The sequence below is a fragment of the Dasypus novemcinctus genome, chromosome 19, assembly GCF_030445035.2.
Source record: "Dasypus novemcinctus isolate mDasNov1 chromosome 19, mDasNov1.1.hap2, whole genome shotgun sequence".
NCBI classification, from domain to species: domain Eukaryota; kingdom Metazoa; phylum Chordata; class Mammalia; order Cingulata; family Dasypodidae; genus Dasypus; species Dasypus novemcinctus.
The window spans coordinates 51,268,320-51,286,549 of NC_080691.1; the positions used below are offsets into that span (position 1 = coordinate 51,268,320).

At 43.1% G+C, this 18,230-nt stretch overlaps 2 pseudogenes; one reads left to right on the top strand and one right to left on the bottom strand.

Moving 5' to 3' along the window:
* Positions 1-3,358: 3,358 nt before the first annotated feature.
* LOC111761272 (general transcription factor II-I pseudogene) lies at positions 3,359-11,595 on the top strand (annotated as a pseudogene).
* A 1,162-nt stretch (positions 11,596-12,757) lies between these two features.
* On the bottom strand, positions 12,758-16,134 carry LOC101433469 (keratin, type I cytoskeletal 18 pseudogene; annotated as a pseudogene).
* Between the last annotated feature and the right edge of the window lie 2,096 nt (positions 16,135-18,230).

The window sequence follows — 18,230 nt, forward strand, 5'->3', positions numbered from 1 at the left end:
ACTGGGGAGCAGAACCAACTGCTGTTCCTAGAGCTTGTGTGGCAGAGTAAACAGAGTCTGAAAGTCGGGTGAGAGCAAAAGTTGAAATACAGTTGGGAGGCCCTGCAAGGGTCCAAGAAGGCAGAGCAGGGTGGAGAAAGGGGCCAGGTGCAGGAGGCCTGTGAAGGAGGGCCAGCCAACACCTAGCTGGGGGTGGACTTGTGACTGAGTCTTGGGGTTTGGGGCCAAACAGCTGGGGCAGGTGGGAGGGTGCCTGTTAAAAGAGCCATCTGGAGTCTGGAGCTTTTCTCTACCCCTCACCTGTAAGCCTCAAAGGTGGTATTCCAACTGCCTCCACTTCCTCAACTCCCTTCTCAAATTTGGTTCTCAGACTGCTACCCCAGCTGCCTCTGAAGTGATCTCACTGCAAAAGGCTCTTCTCAGACCATGTTGCCCATGCCTTCTTTCTGGAAGTGCCCTACATGGGCACTGGGGTTCTCTGCACCACCCCTTTTTACCACCAGCTGGCCCCCACGTTATTCTGTCTCCAGAGCCCATCCTTGGCCTACTGTCCTTCTTAGGAAACATCCCTTTGGAAACTTCAGGAAACCCAACCCCATAACCCAAAACCTCTATGCAACTGCGGTGGAAGTAGCTCAGACTAAGGCTCTGCTACAGACTAAGACAAGCTACTGGGATATACCAGAGACATTGCTCACCCTACAGGTCCAAAGGCAGATGACTGTCTTCTCCCTAGGACTAACACCTCTCCTGGCAACCTAGTGGTAACCTGGCAGACAGGTGTAAGTCTAAGAAGCTATCCTGATTTGTGTCCCCGACTCCGTCACCCATCCCTAACTGAGCCCATGCCAAGTGGCCAGAACATGGTCACTGCAGGCCATCTCTAGGGAGCCTTTCAATTACAGGTCTACACACATGGGCCACTGGGCAGGGTAGCATACAGCCTACAAGGCCTTAGAGGAGTGGCTGGGCAGCCAGAGTGACAGCACATTGCACCCTTGTTCCCCCTGACTGCCAAGGGACAGTGACCTACACATAGGAATCTCACCTCTGCCACTCTCTCATGCTGTCTCAGCTGAGACCACCCTTTACCTGGCCTTTTGGGGAACACTTAGCCTTCTCACCCTATAAGACTTCTTGGGCATCTGTGATCCCCTGTGCAGTGCTCCTCCCTCACAGGTGCCTGGGTGCTGATTGTCTCTGCTCACCCCACCCACCATGTCTGAGCCCCTTCCTCTGCCTCCTTTTGGACTTATCTTCACCCCATAAGTGGATGGTGGAATTAGACACTCCAGGCAGGGCTCTGTACCTCTACAGAAGCTTTAATCAGTAAGCAAGACCTGGAAGAAACATCTTTTTCCAAGTCCTAGAAAACAATGAAAGGTTTATAGTGAGCACTGAACCAAGAAAAAGGCAACAATGGTGGGGTTCCCCGGCATCCTTGCTGCTTCCCCAACCCGCTAACCAGCTGAGCAAGAATATGCGCATGCTCCCAATCAGGTCTCTGGTTTCAGTTCTGGAAGCAACAGCATGACCTTTGTGCATATACTAGGGTGCATGCATGTCCATTCCTTTGTGCCTGGGGGCAGCCTGAAGGGTGAACCTGGACACTCATTGCAGGCTTGCTATCCCAGAGATTGCCCTGCACAGAGACTCAGAGCTCTCCTGTAGAACACTATAGGAAAACAGTCAAATTGCACTCATCTGGTGCAAAGGACTGCAGGTCGTGGGACATACGGTGTAGCACCTGGGACCATGAGGAAACACTTGTTTCCTAGGAGAATGAGGATATTCATCTCCCATGTAAGTGAGAAAATTCCTAGGGTTACATGCCCAGGACAAGAGAAAAGACTTAGGAGGGCCCTATGCTTTTGCCTTGGGCTATTCTCTATACTCATTATTAGAACAGCCAGGCTCTGAAGAACAGCACTCACACAGGTCAATCTACAAAGACTGGAAAAGGTTTTCTTTTTTCTTTTTCTTTTTTTTTTTTTTTTTTTTTGTTAGCTCCTGACAATCAAGGAAACCTCTGTCATAACACTAGTTGAATACAAATATAAGGAATAGATGCCTCAGTCTCTAAATTTCAGAGTTAGCACCTTAAAATATTAAAATGTCCAGGTTGCAACAAGACTGCAAAACATAAAAACAAACAGGAAGTGATAGCTCATGCAAAGGAATAGGATAAAAAATTAGAAACTATCATTGAGGAAGATTGGACACTGCCCAGAAGAGAGAGAGACATAGGAGGGAATTCACGATGACGGCAAAACTGAGATGAAACCAAGAGCTGCTACTGCCAGCACCCTCCCACACACTAAAGACACTCTAGAATTCCTAGGCCTCTGAGCCAGCTACAAAGTGGGTTCCAGGGACCAACTGCCCCAGGAAAGGGGAGAGAGAGGGACACATCCTAAGGCTGATAGCTTCTGACCTATAAATTTGGTCTGTTGTGTTCCACCAGCCCTTCCAGCCCAGGTGGGACCGTGACGTTGTCCACCCTGGGGGACAGCACAGGACTGGAGAGATCCTACCCTGACAATCTCCTCTCTTCTAGCCAGGACTGATTGTTGAGGACGCACCTCCCCAGGAAAGGGGAGAGAGGGGAACACAGCCTAAGGCTGACTCAGCTTCTGATCCACACACTTCGTCTGCTTTGTCCCATGAGCCCTTCCAGGCTGTGTGGGCCACACCATTGTCTGCCTTGGGAGTTGGAATGGGCTAAAGAGATACAACCCTCCCAATCTCCTTCTCTACCAACCAGGACTGATTGTTGAGGATACAGAGGGTAGTGGGTATTATTTCCTACCTTGGAAAAGGGGAGGGGGCTGCCATGAAGACTGTCTGAATGTCAAGACTGTTAGCCTCCAGGCAGGAGCCTCTACCATGGTGATTCTGTCCGTGTTGCAGGAAATACTCCCACCAGGCATTGAACTGAGAGGACTGCTAAAGTGCACCATCTGCTGACAGAACAAGGAAGTGCACGTGAGAAAATTAAAGGTAAGAGAGGCCTTTATAGCCTCCCAAACATCCTAGGAAGCGAATCTACACCCATTCCTGGGTCAAAAGCCCAGTTTTGAGCAACTAACAGGGACAATTCTAAGAATCAAAGAACAGGAGTAACACACCCTCCCACCACTAAACCCTACAAAAGAGAAAGAACCTGAGCATCTGACTAAAATACCATCCTAATAAGAAGCCTAGGCATCAGCAAAAAGTTATGAGCAATACTAAGAAAATGGAAAACATGGCACAAGAAAATGAATCTCAAAGCACTGAAAGAGATGCATGATTTGAGCAAACTAATTAACAAGAGCACACAAATTTCCAAAATCAAATTAATGAGTTAAAAGACAATATGGCTAAAGAGATAAATGACATCAAGAAGACATTGAGTAAGCACAAAGAAGAATTTGAAATCCTGCATAGAAAAGTAACAGAGCTCATGAAAATGAAAGACCATAGGTGAGATAAAATTTTGAAAAACCACATTAGAGGCACACAACAGCAGACTTGAAATGACAGAAGAAAGAATAGGTGATACTGAGGACAGAACAGCTGAAGTTGAAGAAAGAAAAGAACAGAGAGAGAAAAGAATGGAAAAAATTGAGCAGGGGCTCAGGCTGTTAAATGACAGTATGAAATGCAACATACATGTCACGGGAGTTCCAGAAGAAAAAAAGGGAAATGGGGCAAGAAGAGTATTTGAGAAAATAATGTCTGAAAATTTCCCAACTCTTACATATTGAAGAAATACACCATACCCCATTCAGAATAAATCTGAAAAGACCTACTCTAAGACACATACTATTCAGAAAGTCAAACGTCAAAGAGAAAATTCTGAGAGCAGGGAGAAGTAAACCATCATAAGGAACGCCCAGTGTGACTTAATGTGGATTTCTCTTCAGAAACCATGGAGGAAAGAAGACAGTGGTATGATACAATTAGGATACTGGAAGAGGAAAAACTGCCAGCCAAGAATTCTCTACTTCACATATGAAGGTGAGTATAAAATATTCACAAACAGAAACTAAGAGAGTTCATAAAAAAGAATCCACTTTTGCAGGAAATATTAAAGGAAGCATCAGAACCTGAAAGAAAAATACAGGAGAGAGAGGCTTGGAGGAGAGTATAGAATAAAGAATAAAGGATAACCAGAAGAGTAAAAAGACAGATTAAAAGCAAAGAAGAAAATGGAAGAAGTAAATAATGCATTTACAGTAATATCATTGAATGTGAGTGGATTAAACTCCCCAATCAAAAGATATAGGCTGACAGAACTGATAAAAACATGGGCCATCCATATGCTGTTTACAAGAGACTCCCTTAGACCCAGGGATACAAACCAGTTGAAGTAAAATGTTGGAAAAAGATTCTCCAAGCAAATAGTAACCAAAAAAGAGCAGGGTAGCTATACTAATATCAGATAAAACAGACTTTAAATGTAAAAAAAAGTTATGAGATATAGAAGGCCATTATATATTAATAAAGGGGACAATCCACCAGGAAGATATAACAGTCATAAATATCTATGAACCTAACCATGGTGCCTCAAAATGTATGAGACAAACTGAGAAAACTGAAGGGAGAAATATACATCTCTACAGTAATCTTTGGAGGCTTCAAAACACCACTCACATCATTAGATAGAACAACTAGACAGAAGAACAACAAGGAAACAGAGAACTTGAATAATATGAATAACAAGTTAGACTTAACAGACATATACAAAACACTGCATCCAAACTCAGTGGGTTATACATTCTTCTCAAGTGCTCATGGATCTTTCTCCAGGATAGACCACATGTTGGGTCACAATGCAGCTCTCAATAAATATAAAAAGATTGAAATTCTACAAAGCACATTCTCAGATCATAATGGAATGAAACTGGAAATCGATAATAGGAAAAAAGTAAACCAGCAAATGTGTGGAGGCTGAACAACACACTCCTAAATAATCAGTGTGTCAAAGAAGAAATTGCAAGTGAAATCAGTAAATGTATTGAGACAAATGAAAACGAGACCATATCAAAACTTATGAGGGAAGCAAATTTGGCTCAACTGGTAGAGCGCCCACCTACCATATGGGAGGCCCAGGGTTCAAACCCAGGGCCTCCTGACCTGTGTGATGAACTGACCCATGCACAGTGCTGATGTGCACAATAAGTCCCATGCCATGCAGGGGTGTCCCCCACGTAAGGGACCCCCATGTGCGAGGAGAGTGCCCACACAAGGAGAGCCACCCCATGCAAAAAGAGCACAGCCTGCCCAGGAGTGGTGCCATACACACGGAGAGCTGATGCAGCAAGATGATGCAACAAAAAGAGACACAGACTCCTGGTGCCGCTGACAAGAATACAGGCGGACACAGAAGAACACACAGTGAATGGACACAGAGAGCAGACAACCGTGGGGGGGGGGGGCGGTGCAGGGAAGACAAATAAATAAAAAATAAATCTTAAAAAAAAATTCATGGAAAACGGACTTTGGCCCAGTGGTTAGGGCGTCCGTCTACCATATGGGAGGTCCGCGGTTCAAACCCCGGGCCTCCTTGACCCGTGTGGAGCTGGCCATGCGCAGTGCTGATGCGCGCAAGGAGTGCCGTGCCACGCAAGGGTGTCCCCCGCGTAGGGGAGCCCCACGCGCAAGGAGTGCGCCCGTGAGGAGAGCCGCCCAGCGTGAAAAGAAAGTGCAGCCTGCCCAGGAATGGCGCCGCCCACACTTCCCGAGCCGCTGACGACAACAGAAGCGGACAAAGAAACAAGACGCAGCAAATAGACACCAAGAACAGACAACCGGGGGAGGGGGGGAATTAAATAAAATAAATAAATCTTTAAAAAAAAAAAAAAAAAAAAAAAAAATTCATGATAGTAAAAAAAAAAAAACAACTTATAAGATACAGCAAAGGCAGTCTTGAGAGGGAAATTTATAGCCCCAAACAACTATATTAAAAGAGAAGAGGAAAGTGGATTTGGCTCAACTGATAAGAGTGTCTGCCTACCATATGGGAGGTCCAGGGTTCAAACCCAGGGCCTCCTGACCCATGTGGTGAGCTGGCCCATGCGCAGTGCTGATGTGCTCAATGAGTGCCATGCCACGCAGGGGTGTCTCCCACATAGGGGAGCCCCACATGCAAGGAGCACTTCCCATAAGGAGAGCCGCCCCGCGCAAAAAAAGTGCAGCCTGTCCAGGAGTGGCGCTGCACACATGGAGAGCTGATGCAGCAAGATGATGCAACAAAAAGAGACACAGATTCCCCGTGCCACTGATAAGAATACAAACAATGCTGGACATTGTATGTCCTGCCATGGCCCACTGGGTTGACTGGGGGAGAGTGTAAACTACAATGTAAACCATTATCCATGTGGTGCAGCAATGTTCTGAAATGTATTCACCAAATGCAATGAATGTCCCATGATGATGAAAGAGGTTGTTGATATGGGAGGAGTGGGGTGAGGGTGTGGGGGGTATATGGGACCTCCTATTTTTTCAATGTAATATTTTTAAAAAATAAAGAGAGGGGGAAAAAGAATACGAGTGGACATAGAAGAACACAGAACAAATGGACAGAGAGAGCAGACAACTGGGGGAGTGGGAAGGGGAGAGAAATAAAAAATCTTCAAAAAAAAGACGCACTAACCGTAGAGATTTAACTGAACAACTAGAGAAAACAGAAAAAGAACAGCAAACCAATTCCAAAGCAAGCAAAAGGGAAGAAATAATAAAAGATTAGAGCAGAAATATGTGAAATTGAGAACAATAAAACAATAGAGAAACTCACCAATACCAAGAGCTGGTTCTTTGAGAAGATCAATAAAATTGACAAACCCTTAGCTAGACAAACAAAATAAAAAAGAGAGCAGATGCAAATAAAATCAGAAATGAAGGGAAGTTACGACTGAACCCACAGAAATAAAAAGGATCATTATGAGAAACTGGATACCAACAAACTAGACAACTTAGATGAAATAGACAAATTCCTAGAAATGCACAAACAACTTTCACTGAGGCTACAAGAAATATAAGAACTTAACAAACTAATCACATTTAAGGAGATTGACTCCATCATCAAAAATCTCCCATCAAAGAGAATTCCAGGACCAGATGGCTACAGTCAACTGGTTTTTGCAAACTTACCAAGTCCATGTTAATGGGAATAAACAGTCTCTTCAACAAATGGTGCTGGGAGAACTGGATATCTATAGCCAAAAAATAAAAGAGGATCCCTATCTCACTCCCTATACAAGAATCAACTCAAAATGGATCAAAGACCTAAGTATAAAAGCCAGGTCTATAAAACTACTAGAAGAAAATGTAGGGAAATACCTTAAAGATCTTGTGGTAGGTAGTGGTTTCTTGGACCTTAGAGCCAAAGCATGCACAACCAAAGAAAACATAGATAAATGGGGCCCCCTCAAAATTAAACACCTTTGCATCTCAAAGGAATTTGTCAAAAGGGTGAAAAGGTAGCTAACTCAATGGGAGAAAATATTTGGGAATCTCATATCTGATAAATGTTTAAAATTCATTATATATAAAGAGATGCTACAACTCAACAAGACAAATGACCCAATTAAAAAATGGGCAAAAGACTCGAATAGACATTAGTCCAAAGAAGAAATACAAACAGTGAAAAACACATGAAAAAAAGTTCAGCATCACTAGTGATTAGGGAAATGCAAATCAAAACTACATTTAACATCCATTAGAATGGCCACTATTAAAGAGACAGAAAGCCACAAGTGCTGGAGAGGAAGTGGAGAGATAGGAATGCTTATTCACTATATGTGGCGATGTAGAATGGTACAGCCACTCTGAAGGACTGTTTGGCAGTTACTAAGGAAGTTGAATACAAATTTGCCACATGATCCAGCTATACCACTACTAGGTAAATACCCAGAAGAACTGAGAGCAGTGACACAAACAGACATCTGCACACTGATGTTCATAGTGGTGTTATTCATGACTGTCAAAAGATGGAACCAATCCAGGTTTCTCTCAACTGATGAATGCACAAGCAAATGTATAAACACGCAATGGAATATTATGCAGCCGTAAGAAGAAATGAAGCCATGAAACATTTGACAACATGGATGACCCTTGAGGACATTATGTTAAGTGAAACAAGCCAGACATGAAAGGACAAATACTGTATGATTGTGCTACTGTGACTTAAATATATTGTGTAAACTCATGGAGTTAATAACTAGAATGTAGGTCACCAGAAAATAGAATGAGGTTAGAGAATGGAAAGCTGAGGATTAACAAAACTGGTAAAATGGTTGTTTGTTAATCTTTGGAAATGAATAGAAATGGTGAAAAGATATCACAGTGTTTGTAATGAACAGTTCAAAATAAATGGATATGACAGTGTTAAAAGGGAGTCTAAGGACATGTATATATTACTAGAAAGAGCTAAAAAATGTAACATAAGACTGTATAGCATAGCAAAACCTCATGTGAAATATGAGTCTGGGTAATATTGCATATATGACTGTTTTTCTTTGAAACAGAACAAATGCATGTTAATGTTACAAGATGTTGGTATCAGGCAAAAATACAACCAAAGCAAACTATGGATAGTAGAGTATAATAATATATTAATAATCTTCCATTAAGAGCAAAAAATAAATAAACTAAATGAAAGAAACTAAACAAAAGGTACTATATATTGTTTTGACTCCATCTATACAAAATATAAATACAAACAGAAACTGAATAGCAGGTATGTATGACAGGGGAAGGATAGAGATATTGAGAGGTTATTAAGGGGTACAGGGGCTTTTTGCTTATTATTTTTACTGGAATAATGCTCTAATAATTATTGAAGTAATGAATGCACAACTCTGTGATTATACCAAATACCACTGATTGTACACATTGGATGGATTGTATGCTTTGTGAATATGTATCAATAAAATTGATTTAAGAAAATCCATAGAACTGTACAGCACAAAAATGTGAACCTTGATGTAAACTATAGACTTTAGTTACTAATAATGTACCAATATTACTTCATCAATTATAACAAATGCAGCAGACTGATGCAACATCTTACTAATAGGGAAATATGTCTGGGACAGTTCTGGGAATTCTGTACTTTCTGTGCAATTTTTCTGTAAATCTAAAACTTCTCTAAAAATAAGATTTAATTTTAAAAATTGACTTTAAGTAAAAAACTATTAGAAGGGACAAAGAAGGGCACTATATATTGAAAATTGATCAATTCATCAAGAAGATACAGTGATTATAAACATATGCACCTAGTAAAGTAACAGAGCCCCAAAATATATGAAGCAAATACATTTTTTAAAGATTTATTTTATTTATTTATTTCTCCCCCTATTGTTTGCACTTGCTGTGTCTGTTCATCTTTCGTTTCTTTGTCCTGGAAACTGAACCCAGGACCTCCAATGTGGGAGGGAGGTGACTAATTGCTTAAGCCATCTTTGTTCCCTGCTTTGTTGTGTTGCTCATTAGGGTTTTTTTTCTTGTGTGTCTTGTGTATCATCTTGTGTCAGCTTGCCATGCCTGCCTGTCATGCCAGCTTGTTGTCTTCTTTAGGAGGCACCAGGAATCAAACCATGGACCTCCCATTTGGTAGGCAGAAACCCAATCACTTGAGCCATATCCGCTTCCCTGAAGCAAATATTGAGAGATATGAAGGGCTATATTAACAGTCTACATTAAGAGTAGGAGACTTCAGTACACCACTTTCAGTAATGGCCATACTTATAGACAGAAGATCAATAAGAAAATAGGGGTCTTGAACAATATTATAAACCAACTAGTCAAAGTAGACATATATAGAACTTCACCCAACAACAGCTGAGTATACATTCTTCTCTAGGGTAGAACAAATGCTCTCGAGTCTCAAGAAATTGAAAAAAGATAGAAAACATTAAAAAGTATCTTCTCCAACCACAATGAAATGAAGGTAGAAATGACAGAGTGAAAACTGCAAAAAAAAAAAAAAAAAAAGAAATTAAACAATAGACTCAATCAACCAATGGGTCAAAGGAAAATTAAGACATATCTTGTGATGAATGAAAACAAGAACAACACAACATACCCAAACTTATGGAGGTATCAAAGGCAGTGCTCAGAGGAAACTATATAACTCTAAATGCCTACATTATAAAAGAAGGAAGATCTCAAATCAGAAACTTAACTGCACACCTGGAGGAATTAGAAAAATAAAAAGAAAGCAAACATGAAATGAGCAGAAGGAAATAATACTGATTAGAGCATAGATAAATGAAATAGAGAAATAGAAAAACAGTAGAAAGAATCAAAACAAAAAGAGGGTTCTTTGAAAAGATCAATAAATTGACAAAACTTTAGCTAGACTAACAAAGGATAAAAGAGAGGATTCTTAAAACCAAAATCAGAAATGAGGAGAAAAACTCAGCAGAGAAAAAGGGCTGCCAATCGACCCTCTGCATCCCTGCTCGTGCTCTTTAGCCATGGTGCTTGCCTGCTGCGGTTACCCCAGCCTCCCTTTCTGTGATCACATCAAGGCCCTGTCGGGTCAGTCAGGTGGTAGTGACAGGAGCTTGGTTGAAATGCATGGACCCCCCACCCTCTCATCTCCTGCTCACTTTCCAGTTCAGCTCAGCTTTTATACTGATCGGTGGCAACTGCAGTTGGTTGTAGCCCACATTCACTTCCCTTTGGCACTTCAGCCCTGGCAATATCTTGAGGTGATGGCTCTCTAGTATCGTGGCCAAAGTAGCAATGTTTGCCCTGCTTGTTGAAAATGAGGCATCTTTGGAGAGCAGGATGGCAGTTCCTCATGTCTACTCTCGAGTCAATATGTAAAGAACTGGCCAAAGTCCAAGGCAGAAGTAGCCTGCATTGCAGGGTATAAAAGAGATGTGTTTGTTGTTGAAACTGAGAGAGGATGTGCTTTGGTCAATACCAGGAAGAATTTTCAGAAAGATTTAGTAAAATACTATGTTGAAGAAGAAAAGCCTGCAGAGATGCGTAAAATGAAATCTACAACTCATATAAATTGGATGAGTGTAGATGCTGTGGAAACTGAGACACTGAGAAAAACAGTTGAGGACTATGTCTGCCTTTGCTATGGAAAAGCTTTAGACAAATCAATAGTAGAACCTCTTTCATATGAGAAGATGTTAAGAGACCATTTGGCTGTGGTAGTTCAGAGACTTCCTGAAGGAGTTACTTTTAAACATCCTGAGAATTATGAACTTGCAACCCTGAAATGGATTTTGGAGAACAAACCAGGGACTTCATTTATTCTTAAGAGACATTTCCTAGAGCTAAGGAAGCACCTAGGTGGTTGGGTGACAGTAGCAGATGCTGAAAGGTCTGTGTGGAAGTTGTGGCCCTGACCAAAGTGAAAACTGATCCTGTGGAAGATTCTGGAATTTTCCCAGAAATGGAAGCTGTGACAATAAAGGAAGAATCAGAAGATCCTGATTACTCTCAAAATACAACATTCAAGGAAGCCATCATTGTTCAGAAGGCAATGAAGGAACAGAAACAGAAATACCAGCTGAAGATTCTACTCAGTTTTTAAAGATTCTACCTTTAGAAACAAGTGAGGAACAAACTTCTAGAAGATGGTGAACTAGAAAGACATGGGACTCTCTTCTCTCCCAGAAAAATAGCTAGAGGACAGTGAAAAAAATGGCCTGGAAAAAAAAATGTTCTAGGGCTTAGGATACCATGAGAAGGCTGGACACCACCCTGAAGAGAAAGGGACAAAGGAAAAGAATTGCAACAGCAAAACTGTGAGTTAAAATGTGCAGCTGCAACTGCTGGCATCCTCCGCCACCCTATAGACTCTTGAATTCTCCGGCCTCAGGGCCAGTGGCAACAGTAAAGTGGGACCCAGAGAGCCACCTCCCCAGGAAAGGAGAAAGAGACACAGCCTAAGGCTGACTCGGCTTTTTTGCTTTTTTCTTTTTTTTAGGTACCGGGGCTGGGGTACCGGGGCTGACCAACAAATTTGGTCTCCTTTATCCCCTGAGCCCTTCCAGGCTGGATGGGTCTGTGCCATTGTTTGCCTTTGGAGCCAGCAGGGGACTAGAGATCCAACCCTTTCATCTCCCTCTCTACTGACTGAGTCGGGTTGTTGAGGATGGATGCAGAGGGGAGAGGAATTATTTCCTACCTGGGAAGAGAGGGGGCTGCCAGCAAAGGTTGCAGAACTACCTCTGAGAAAGTTTGAATGAGGCTCTTACTTTCTAGGTAGAGGATCCTCTATCACATTGATCCAGCTCATGTTGCAGCCAACACACCCCAACCAGTCTCTGAACTGAGAGGGCTGTCAAAGAGCTCCATATTCTGGTGGAACAAGGAAGTGCACTTAAGGAAATTGCAAGTAAACAGATAACTGAGGCTTTTCTGGCATCTACAGTCTCCCTCCCCAAGGCCCTGGGAAGTGGGTCTGCAACCCAATACTGGCTCCAGTGCCCAGATTTGAGCAGCTGGGGCAATCCTAAAGACCCATAACAGGTTGAATCAAGAATCAAAGAACAGCAGTAACACACAGCCTCCCGATACTAAATCCCTGTGAAAGAGAGAGATTGAGCATCTGAGTAAACTCACCATCTCAATCAGATGCCTAGACATCGGCAAAAAATTACAAGCCATACTATGAAAATGGAAGAAATGCCCCAAGCAAAGGAATATATCAAAGCCCCAAATGAGACACAGAACTTTTTTAAAGATGCAGATGTGTTTATTGGCCATCCATTCCCCAAAGGGTACCCTGCTTCTTGCTGCCTCAATGCTTCAGAACTTGGGAGTTGTTGGTCTCAGATATCACTTTGTCATCATGGATGATCCTGCGGGTGGTTGTCTTCTGAATGGTTTGCACAGAGTAGCTGCTGTCCAGGGAGTCGCAAAGCTTGAAGTTCTCCCCATCTTCCAGCAGGCGGCAGTAGGTGGCAATCTCAGCCTCCAGCTAGACCTTGATGTTCAGCAGGGCCTCTTACTCCTGGGCTTGGCACTGCCCCTCTGCCCAGGTCTGTGCCAGCTCTGTCTCCAGGTGCAACAGGACCCCGCAGAGCTGCTCCATCTTCAGCGTGTAGTGGACTTTCACCTCCCTCAGGCTGTTCTCCAAGCTGGCCTGCAGATTTCTCGTGGAGTCCAGATTGATTTCCAAGAACTGGACTGTCCATCTCAGCTCCATGAGTGTCATCTCAGAAGGCCCTATGTCAGCAGACTGAGAGGTGACCACTGTGGTGTTCTCTTCAATCTGCTGAGACCAGTACTCGTCCAGCTCCTCTTGGTCCTTCTGAGCCAACTCACATATTGGGCCCGCACGTCTGCCATGATCTTGCTGAGGTCCTGTGATTTGGGGGCGTCCACTTCCATGGTCAGCCCACAGCTGGCAATCTGGGCTTGTAGGCCCTCTACTTCCTCCTCATGGTTCTTCATGAAGAGCAACTCCTCCTTCAGAGCTTCAGTCTCAGTCTCCAGCTGCAGCTGAGTGATGCTGGTGTCAGCAGTGACCTTGTGGAGCCCATGGATGTTGATCTCCACAGACTGGCGAATGGGCGGCTCAGTCTCATACTTGAGAATGCAGAACAATGCAGACATTGCAAAGATCTGAGCATTTAGTTCCTTAATGATCTTGAAGTAATGCCCCCAGTCCCTGACCTGGGGTCCCTTCTTCTCCATGTTTTCCCGAATTTTGCCCTCCAGTCTCCAATTGTCAGTCTCCAGATTCCTCCACTCAGTCCAGGTAGGAGTCCAAACAGTTGTTCAATTCTTGCATGGTCTTCTTGGATGCCCCCCATTCTCACCAGACACCTGGTCATCTTGGCGGACAGGCTGCCACAACCCCAGCCACCCTGGGATCTAGAGGAGCAAACACGAGATCCAGAAGCCCGAGCCTCCAGTGTCAGCATAAGCACTGGCCATGCTGCTGGCCAGCTGGACTTGGTGGCTGGGCATCTGGATGGAGGCCAGTGACCAGTAGTTGGTAGAGTAGGTGGTGAAGCTTATGCTCTCTGGGGAAGATGGCTTTAGAGGCCAGGACTCAGAATAAGACTGTAGATCAAGACAACTAATCAACAAGATTCACAAAAATCAAAATTAATGAGCTGAAAAACAATATGGCTAAAGAGATAAAGGATATCAAGTAGACACAGAATGAATGTGGTAATTTGAGATTATTCATGAACTCCCAAAAAGATAAGGATTATGTTTGTAAACTGGTCTGTTTCTCTGGGCGTGATACCCTTTGATTGTATTAGCTTCGGCTGAGATGTCTTTGATTAATTTATATTAAGATTATGACTTTGATTCGACCCAGTCAGTAGGGTGTAACTCAGGTTAAGTCCCCAACCCCTTGGTGGGCTGATATAAATATGCACTCACTCGAGAAGACACAAAGAAGAAGATACACAGGAAGAGAGAGAGCTCCAAAACATGGCAGCAGAGAGAACTTTGTTCCTGTGGCTCTGGGGAGAAATAAGCCATTTGCCTGATAGTTTACATTGCTGAGAAAACCCAGAAAGAAACAAGTCCTATGCCAATCTGGAGCTGAGAGAAAGGAAGGCTGAACCCTCATAGATACTGCCATCCACCTTGCTTCAACAAATGGCAACCTTGAGTTGGACTCTTTAGGGTCTTGTAACTAACTGTAAGCTTTTATGTGCTCCCCAAATACCCTTTATAAAAGCCAACAGAGTTTTGGTACTTTGCATCAACACCCCTTTGGCTAACTAATACAGTGAGCCTAAAGAAGAATCTGAAAACCTGAATTAAAAAGTAACAGAAGTCATGGGAATGAAAGACATGATAGGTGAAATCAAAAACTCAGGAGGTGGGAAGCGGACTTGGCCCAGTGGTTAGGGCTTCCGTCTACCACATGGGAGGACCACGGTTCAAACCCCAGGCCTCCTTGACCTGTGTGGAGCTGGCCCATGCGCAGTGCTGATGTGCACAAGGAGTGCCCTGCCACACAGGGTTGTCCCCCGTGTAGGGGAGCCCCACGCGCAAGGAGTGTTCCCCGTAAGGAGAGCCGCCCAGGGCCAAAGAAAGTGCAGCCTGCCCAGGAATGGCGCCGCCCACACGGAGAGATGACACAAGATGATGCAGCAAAAAGAAACACAGATTCCCATGCTGCTGACAACAACAGAAGTGGACAAAGAAGACGCAGCAAATAGACACAGAAAACAGACAACCGGGGTGGGGGAAAAGGGAGAGAAATAAATAAATAAATCTTTAAAAAAACAAAACACAGGAGAACTGAATCTCTGGACTGTCCATGTGACAGCCAGGCCCTGAGCCTCAGCAGACTTGTAACTCCTGCCCTCTGGATTACTGGACTCACCCTAGCCAGCTAACAGGGAGGTGAAGGTCAACCACTACAACAGGGAGCCAAGAGTGCCTACAGCTGCAAGCAGGAGAATTGCATCCAGCATCCATGTGGAATCTAAGGCCCCTCCCATTATAGAGGTGGAATGGACATAACCATTCCAGGGTCCACGGGATGGAGGAATAGAGTATGGATCAGAGTGGACTTACTGATATTCTACTATGGAACTTTTGTGATTAGTAATGAAAGAAATTGTAGCATTGATGTGGAGAAAGTGGCCACGGTAGCTGCTGAGGGTAGGGAGAGGGAAGAAGAGATATGATGTGGGGGCATTTTCAGGACTTGAAGTTGTCCTGGGTGGTACTGCAGGGACAGATGCATTGTATGTCCTGCCATGGCCCACTAGGTGGACTAGGGGAGAGTGTAAACGAGAGTGTAAACTACAGTGTAAACCATTATCCATGTGGTGCAGCAATGCTCAAAAATGTATTCACCAAATGCAATGAATGTCCCACGATGATGAAAGAGGTTGTTGATGTGGGAGGAGTGGGGTGAGGGGGGTGGGGTATATGGGGACCTGTCATTTTTTTTTAATGTAACATTTTTAAAAAATAAAGAGAGATCATGTATGAATGATATACTTCAATAAAAAATTTAAAAAATAAAAACAAAAAAATAAAGATTAAAAAAAATACATTAGAGGGAAGTGGATGTGGCTCAAACAACTGTGCACCTGCCTACCACATGGGAGGTTCTGGATTTGGATCCTGCTGCCTTCTTAAGAAGATGAGCAGAGGCCACACCTGCCGCAACGAGTAGATGTCACAGCCCATGGGCAGCAGATGTGGCTCAGGCTGTTGGGCAGTAACCTCCCATGTGGGAGGTCCCAAGTTCAGTTCTTGGTGTTCCTGGAGAAGACAAGCAAACAATGAGCAGACAGACAAGAGAACCATCTGGGGGATATAAATAAATAAACAAACAAACGAACAAACAAATCAAGCTTTTTAAAAAGCATATTAGAGGCATACAACAGCAGACTTGAAATTATAGAGAAAGGATAAGTGATACAGTAGACAGAATAGCTGGAATTGAAGAGAGAAAAGAATAGAAAAAATTGAGCAGGGGCTTAGGGAGTTAGAAAATAACATGAAACATAACAACATACATGTCATATGAGTTCCAGAAAGGGAAGAGAAGGGAAAAGGGGCAGAAAGAATATTTGAGGCAATAATGGCTAAAAATTTCCCAACTCATGAAAAAAAGGAATTTATATGCACAAGAAATGCAGTGTGGCGGCAGACTTGGCCAAGTGGTTAGGGCGTCCGTCTACCACATGGGAGGATCGCAGTTCAAACCCCAGGCCTCCTTGACCCATGTGGAGCTGGCCCATGCGCAGTGGTGATGCGTGCAAGGAATGCCCTGCCATGCAGGGGTGTCCCCCACGTAGGGGAGTCCCACATGCAAGGAGTATGCCCTATAAGGAGAGCTGCCCAGCGCGAAAGAAAGTGCAGCCTGCCCAGGAATGGCGCCGCACACATGGAGAGCTGACACACAAGATGACGCAACAAAAGAAACACAGATTCCTGTGCCACTGACAACAGAAGCGGACAAAGAAGAACACACAAATAGACACAGAGAATAGACAACCAGGATTGGGAGGGAAGGGGAGAGAAATAAATAAATAAAATAAATCTTTAAAAAAAAAAGAAAGAAATGCAGTGTACTCCAATCACAATAAATGCAAATAGACATACTCCAACACACATACTACTCAGAATGTCAAACATCAAATATAGAATAGAAAATTCTGAGATCAGCAAGGGAGAAGCAAACCATCACACACAAGGGATGTCTCGTAAGACTTAGTGTGGATTTCTCATCAGACCATGGAGGTGAGAAGACAGTGGTATGATACAATTAGGATACTGAAAGAGAATAACTGTCAACTGAGAATTCTTTATCCAGGAAAACTGTCTTTCAGATATGAAGGTGAGTATAAAATATTCACAAACAAACAAAAACTAAGAGTTTGTAAAAAACAATATTAAATGGAACCCTAAAGCCTGAAAGAAAAATACAGGGAGAGAGGCTTGTAGGAGAGTATATAAGACAAGAATAGCAAAAAGGATAACCAAAAGAGTGAAAAAAACAGACAAAAATAAGATATGACATATGAAAGCCAAAGAATAAAATGGTAAAAGTAAATAATGCATTTACAGTAATATCACTGAATGTGAATGGATTAAATTCCCCAATCAAAAGATATAGGCTGGGAGTGGATGTAGCTAAAGCAGTTGAACCCCCACCTCCCACATGGGAGGTCCCAAGTTTGGTTCCTGGTGCCTCCAGATAAAACAAAAAAACAAGCAACATGTAAAACAAATGCAAAAGCCAACTCTGGGAAGCTGATGTGGCTCAGTGACTGAGCACTGGTTTCCCGCATACAAGGTTCTGGGTTCAATCCCCAGCCCCTGGCAACTCAAAAAAAAGTTATAGGCTGACAGAGTAGATATTTAAAAACACAAGTCATCCACAAGAGATTCACCTTAGACCCAGGATATAAACCAGGTGAAAGTGAAATACTGGGAAAAGATGCTCCACACAAACAGTAACCAAAAAAGAGCAGGGGAAGCTATACCAATATCGGACAAAAAAAAGACTATAAATGCAAAAATTATAAGATATACAGGTGGCCATTATATATTAATAAAAAGGACTATCCACTGGGGAAAAATAACAGCCATAAATATATATGTACCTATTCGGGGTGCCCCAAAATACATAAGGTAAACTCTGGCAAAACTGAAGGGAGAAACAGACATCCCTATACTGATGGTTGGAGACTTCAACACACCACTCACATCATTAGATAGAACAACTAGACAGAAGATCAACAAGGAAACAGAGAACTTGAACAATATGATAAACA